Source organism: Populus trichocarpa, chromosome 10 (genome assembly GCF_000002775.5).
Source record: "Populus trichocarpa isolate Nisqually-1 chromosome 10, P.trichocarpa_v4.1, whole genome shotgun sequence".
NCBI classification, from domain to species: Eukaryota; Viridiplantae; Streptophyta; class Magnoliopsida; order Malpighiales; family Salicaceae; genus Populus; species Populus trichocarpa.
In genome coordinates, this window is record NC_037294.2 from 20,557,215 (window position 1) to 20,564,710 (window position 7,496).

Consider the following 7,496-nt stretch of genomic DNA (forward strand, 5'->3'; position numbering starts at 1 on the left):
CTGCAGATTTTATGTTTACATAGTAAAACATTTTGAAATAATTGATAATTTCTTATGAAATAAATCCATTAGTCTTTAAAATATAGTCTTGTTTCTGTATTATTTTTTTAGTAAGGTTTAGTTTCTGATTAAATTATTTATTTATTGATTGATTAGCGTGTGCCCCTCTTTGAGTTATATATTCACAAGCTTTATTCTTAACTCCTTTTTTTTCTCGTCAATCAAAGCTTTTGCTTTTCAGTTTTTCTCACTTTGGCCCCCCGCCATGTTCACTTTCACTTATTTAAGGCAATGCCCTTGATTGTAGGCACGTATTGACGGGTGACATTGGAGTGAAATGCACGCGCTGGAACTGGGGTTTTGACGAGTTTAACCTTCGAGTTACGAAGAATGGCAAGATAGGCTGGTTTTAAAATTTAAAATGCTTTATATGGCAGTGGAAATCTCCAAATAAGATTTTGTTTGTTTTTGCTGTTAATGTTTATGAAATTTTATTTTAAATTAATGTTTTTTATTTTAAATTATTTTAATATACTGATGTGGAAAAAAAATAAAAAAAAATATTATTATAGTATATTTTTAAATGAAAAATATTATAAAAAATAATCATTATTATAATTCTAAATACTAACTAAATCTTTTTAACTAAATCATTATTCTAGCTAAATCTTTGAAGGACGGTATACTCTTCTTGTCAACGTGGGAAATTGTCTTTTAATTTGAAAAATGATAAGGCAGGACGTGGCGTTGTTATCTCTGGTGTGGTGTGTTTGCCATATTTTTACAAATAATTGATTAAAATAATTGTAAGTCATGGACTATCAAGTATATTTACTTATTAATCGTAACAATTTAATTGATTATTTTAACAAAAATACAGCATCTCGCTTGCTCGAAATAATGACTCTCACTTCAAATGCATGTTTAAATCACAATCTGGACGTTCTTTTATTTACAGCAGATGCGGAGATGGAGGGCAAAGAATGAGCGATTATGATTATACAATTACAATGTAATGATGGTGGAAATCATTAACTTATTTTAAAATAATGTGCAGTCTCTGTTAATACATTCTTGTTCGTACCCTGAAATCTCAGTATAGAGTGTTTTTGGTATTACGGTAGCTATTGTGGTTATGGTTTGAAAAAAGTTATTTTATAAAAAGTACTTTTAGTTGAGGTTGGTTTGAAAAAATAGATGTTTGGTTAAAACAGTGGTTGAAATTGAAGGTGAAGAAAAAATAGTTTAATGTGTTTGGTTAAAAATGCTTTTAAAATTGAGGTTATAAAATAATTTAAAAATATATATATTGATATTGATGGTTTTAAATTTAAATATTGTAAAATTAATTACTCCTATTACATCATGAAATAAATAATATTTTATATAAAATATTTTTTATTATTCCATTAAACTATTTATAATTCCATTACATGCAAAATTCATCTAATAAGAACTACAGTTTTCATAAATTTTTGAGCGTGTAATAAAATTAGATAAAATATTATCAGGTATAAAATTGATATTACAGTGCGAGTGAATTTAATTCACTTTATACTAGTTTTTCGAGAAAAAAAATGATGTTCACATCATAGTGCGAATGAATTTAATTCACTCTAAATTAGTTTTTTTAAAAAAAAAATTAATAAAATTAACACTGAAAAAAAAAATTGTGTTTAGAGTGCAAGTGAATTGCACTGTTCACGCGAACAGTGCAATTCACTCATGAACAATGCAAGTGAATTGCACTGTTCATTATTTTTTAAGTGAACAGTGTACCAATGTACATTGTTCATGCTAATTGCACTGTTCCGTGAACAGTGCAATTAGCATGCATAGTGCGTGAAAAAGCAGGATTTCCTTGCTTTTCATTAACAGCGTTTCGGACGCAAAAATTATGGGAACTCATGCACAGTAAATCGCTTTTTTTCATTACCAAACGGCTGCAAACTGCGTTTTAATTAAAACACAGCCGCAGCCGCGTAAACAAACGGCCTCATAGTCGATTCACCATTTTTTTCACCCAAGCTGCTTTGCGGATTTTTTTTTTTAATCTTGTAAAAAAATAGAAAGTTAAAACTTGATAATGGATGAAGAATTTTAATAATATTAAGTTTTTGATATATTAGATGATATTTAAAAAAATGATATGTTAACACATTTATTCAACTAGTACCAGTTAGAGTTGTTCACAGTTCGGTTCGGTTCAAACTACAAAAACCAACCGAACCGAGTAACTTAAAGTTTGAAAAATTTAAACCGAATCGGGTTGATTCGGTGAAATTCAATTTTTTTACCATAAAACCGGGAAATCCAATCTTATCCTATAATAATAGAAAATTCTTCATATATGCTTGCTATATAGACGATTACAATTGTCATTTGCATGCAATTATATTTCGGTTTAGCCAGAATCTTGTTGTTCAAATCCTACAAAGATGACAAAGCCCCAAAAGTTTTAGCGTACCGAGTAATAAGAATATTTGTTGGTAAGGAAATTTACAAAACGAAAGAAAAGGACAACCCAGATTGAGGAGGCCAGCCTTCTCACATGGGCACTAGTTCTGATCGCACTTTTCACTAGGCTACCAATCTATCATCAGTTTTTGCTACGAAAGTTATCCCCTTAACAAGAAGACAAACTAGATCTTCTCGACAGCTTGCGCATAAATAAAAGAGATGAGCCAAAGAGATGTGGATTTTTGTTCGGCTTGCGCAAAAAAGATGGAGATGTTGCACATGAATAAAAAGAGAAGCCAGGGAGATGAAGGTGTGAGTTTTTGTTCGGGACTTTATTTATGGGTGGATGGCTTAGCTTTTAAGTTCTGAGATGGAGAGTGAAGGGCGACGGCTTTTTGGAGATGTTGTGCAGAAGATATGAAGATGTTATGTTATTGTTAGGGTTAGGTTAACTGTAGTGTTTATATCCCTCTTGTTTTTTAGTTAGTTTGGTTCGGTTTATCGGTTTCAATTTTAAAACCAAAATCGAACCAACAAGATTTTATGGTTTTGAAAATCGGTTTAATCGATTTTTCATCTCGGTTCGGTTTTCTTAGTTAATTTTTTTTCAGTTGTTCGGTCTTTTTGAACACCTCTAGTACCAGTCATGTTTAACCCGCAGAACTTTTGATCTGGGACACGAGCACGCGATAACACCATTAAATCTAAATCAAAACAAATTAGGAACCACAATTTAAATTAACCAAATATCGAAGGCCTTGAATGAAAAAAAAACATTTAGTAAAAAAAAAATACTCGAGCGAATCTAGGATAGTGTATTGCACTATGATGTGACTCGGACCAGTTTTTTAAAGGAAGAAATAAAATCTTGAGACTAGAGTAATTAACATGAATGGATCCATTAAGTCGTATTAATTTTATTATTATGGTTACAAATAACAATGGACAATAATTTTTTTTAAAAAAAACTCAAGATAACCCATGTTATTTTCAAAATTAGTGAAAAATCATATAGAAATGAAAAAAAAAAGGAGTTTGGTCCTCAAATAAATCAAACGCTGAAAAAAAAAATACGAGCTAAAAAAAAGAAAATAAGTATTTAATACATTACACTATGTTTACGAGTTAAATATTTTTTCCTCGCCTTGAAAAAGTATTAAAAATAAACATTGAGCAATTCCTCTAATTTAATTTTAAAAAATATTAATTTGAAAAAAGATAAATCCAATAGAGAAAAAAAATATAAAAGACCCGAAATAACTCAAGTTATTTTTAAAAGTAAAATTCTACATAGAGAAAAAAATTATAAAGTTTAATATTCAATTAAATTAAATGCCAAGTGATGACACTGAAAAACACGAGCTTGAAAAATAATAAAAACAAACAACAAGTGAACTCGGGCAACTCTCCTGAATATAAGTAAATCTCTCAAATTTACAACCCGTTAAATTCTAGACCCGGAGCCAATCAATAAGTTCAATTTAAGGTTGAGAGATGTAATTAAAAAAAACATTTTAAAAACTTATCGGGGTTAAAAAATAGCAATAAAAAATAAAGACATAATTTCACATGTAAATACAACGAAGAAGGATAAAACTGTAAAACAAAAATCAATTCCAAAAACCATAAAAAAAAAACAATAGTAAAAAGAAATAGGACAAAATATGAAACGAAAAAAAATAATGAAGGATGAAATCGAAAAAAAATCAATTTATTAAACTAATTCAAATAAAATAATAGAAATTAAAACATCATGTACCAAGTCTTGTGAGAGAGAAAAAAACTTGAAGGGTTGCTGAAAATTTCTGCAAGGGTGGGCATGAAAAACAAGGGAAAAAAAAGAAGAAGACAGTCATTACATTGAAAATTCAAATCTCTACATGCTCAAAATCTAAGTATTTCTTGTATTTGTTAGATAAAGCTCGCGACCAGTTTGATTAATAGTTCAGGTTACTAGATTTTAAGTCAACCCTGTAATAATATTATTTTTGTTACTATTTGATTAGAAAAAAATTAAAACAATACCATCTTAAATAAAAATTAATTGTTGGAATTTATCTACTAGATTTCACTCGAACATACTTAAATTGATAGAGCTAAAATTTAAAAAAAGAACCGGGATAAATTCTCGATCTCTGTGTTTATTTTGTCAATGAACGTGATCAGCATCCAGCACAAAACCTCAAACCTCACTAAAAACAAAGAAAAAAGGATGACATGTCAAAAAAAAAATAATAACAAATATTATTTTTTAAAAAATAATCAACAAGTTTTTGATATAATTGTGAATGGACCTCTCAAGTTTGCCACGTCAAACTAGGTGAATTCCATGTTAATTTTTTTCACACGACCCAATCTAGCCGGGTTTAGGAACAGCGCATGCCGCATGGTGCCCCACCTCTATCATTTACTGCTCGTGCAATATCACGTGCAGGATTTGTTTTCGTCCGTCTGCTGGCCGTCCAAGTTGGGATTTTCGAAATCGCAGACATACGAAGTACGAAACACGTCGCTTACTTTAAAGTTAAAGAAAACCCAATTACTCACATGATAGAGAGCACGTAAAATGTAAAAATAGGGCGGACATGTCAAATCTACTCATGGCATCTTATATAATCGTTGTCTACATCCGATTCTTTATACTTTTTCATATTCATCCTTCTATTTTTGCAACTCTATTTGCTAGGCAATTAAATATATTAAAACAATACTTTTTAATTTTTTAAAAATATTTTTAACATCAATACATCAAAAATATTAAAAAAATAAAAATTTATTTTTTAAAAAATTCAAATTTATAGAAAACACGGTTTCAACCGTGTTCCCAAACACATACTAAAATAGTGCTTGATATTGAGATTAAACCTGCTTTTCATCAATATTTGAATTTTTTTTTGCTTCAAATTAATTTTTTCTTGCAAGTTAAACAATGAAGAACTCTACTATCCCTTCACAGTTCACATAATTCACTTCAAGTTTCTTTATAGTGAATAAGTTTTCTTTTTTGCACTCTAAAAAAAGATAAAACTGGTGTCGATCAACAATAAAATATCATATTTGTATATTTAAAAATGTAGTTATGATTATTTTTTATTTAAAAATATATTAAAATATATTTTTAAAACGCAAAAACAAATACCGTTACTGTTTATTTCCTTGACATAGAAAAGGAACGTGTGTTGATTTCAGGAAACATTTACCGAGTAATAAAATTAAATATTTGACCAACAAATATCACTTCACACTTATTAATAGTTATTTAACGTCTGTACTCAATCACGATATTTCTTTTTTATTTAAAATTTATTATAAATATTTGTAGGTATTATTATATAAAATAACACCTATTTAATGTACTTGATAAATATCATTGATTTAATTTAACAAATACCTTGAAGTTAGGTTCTGCTTTAAATTAAAATAAACCAAACCATCACCAAGTTTCAATACCTTACGGGCGGCGCACGGCTGTACGTGGAATTGCTTGCTTTTAGCCGTTGATAACTCAATTCATTACCGAAGTATAACTTCTTTTTACAAACGGGGGCCAAGTCCCAATAAAAGTAATAGCAATTAACATTGTTTTTAAAAAACTAATTACGGACTCTAATCCATTCCCAGGATTCTAAAAACTGAAGGCTCTGGTTTGCCAAAAAACAAAATATATATATAGGGCTTGGAAAAAATATTGCAGTACTAGACAGAGAATTAGGTGGATTGGAATTATAATTTTTAGACCCGATTTGGTTCAAGATTCAGGTTTTGGGTTTTGACCGGGTCACTAGGATTAATTTTTTTAAAAAATCAAAACGATATCGTTTTAAGTAAAAATAAAATAAAAGTCAACGGGTTGCAACCAGGTTTTTTACCGGGTCGCCAGGTTAACCCGTTAGGTTATACCGGGTTTTTTCTTTCCCTATTTTTTCTTTAATCTGGCCTAATTTCAACCCCGAGTCGACTCACCAGGCCGGTTTCAAAACTATGATTGGAATAATGAACTGATAGTTTTGTTCTTCTTCAAATTAGGATAAAATAGTTTTTTTAAAAAAATACGTTTGTCTTTTCCATTTTTAATTGGGCTATAGAAATCTTTTTTTTTAGAACAATGAAATACTTTCACTGTCCTTGAAAGTAAAATCATATAATTAGTTGTCACGGTTTTTTTTGAAATTTTACTTTATCATAATAAAATTACTAACTCATCCTTGAAGTTAAATTTAATTTAGGCTTGGTTTGGGGTATTTTTGGATTTTCACGCCGGTTTATGCTATAACTAGAGGGGTAAATTGGTAATTTGCATTCATTGAAATTTATTTTATTTCTTATTGTTTATTTATATTATTTCGCATTGTTTTTTTTTAATTTTTTTAAAACATATTTATGGTAGTTTAACATTATTTTTTTTACCCGTCCCGTGACGGGATACAGGTCACGTAGCTAACTAATTAAAGAACCTGTTTGCACCGCGTTTTCAAAAAATTTATTTATTTTTTTGCTAAAATTTAACATGGTTTGTATGTTTTGAATCGTTTTGATGTGCTGGTGTCAAAAATAATTTTTAAAAAATAAAAAAAATCATTGGCATGCATTTCGACACAAAAAGTTATTTGAAAAATAACCACTACCACACTACCAAGCACCATTTTCCGCCCCCTTCTATTTTCTGGAATCTAGTTTAGTTTTTTTTTTTTAGTTTTTTTTCCAACCAGGACCAAGTATAGTTCTTCCACTGTATTGGCATACTAGACAGTCATCCATGTTGAAACAAATCATAGAATGTACTGTACTGGATACGTAGAAAATACTGGTCTTTTTCAGGAGAATTTGGACAGATCAAATACAAATGCTACTAGCATTTGTAGGGCTGTCATTTGAGTGATTCCACGTTTAAACTTCCCCGAGGCCTCGTAAAAGCAGCTCATTTAATAATTATTTAATATATAAATCGTATTTTGAGTAATCGAGTGGCTGTAGTTTAGTGGTAAGAATTCCACGTTGTGGCCGTGGAGACCTGGGCTCGAATCCCAGCAGCCACA

At 29.7% G+C, this 7,496-nt stretch overlaps 1 non-coding gene across 1 annotated transcript; it reads left to right on the forward strand.

Moving 5' to 3' along the window:
• The first annotated feature begins 7,424 nt into the window (after positions 1–7,424).
• Positions 7,425–7,496, forward strand: TRNAH-GUG (transfer RNA histidin (anticodon GUG)). Its single transcript has one exon. It is a non-coding gene; the product is annotated as a tRNA-His (tRNA).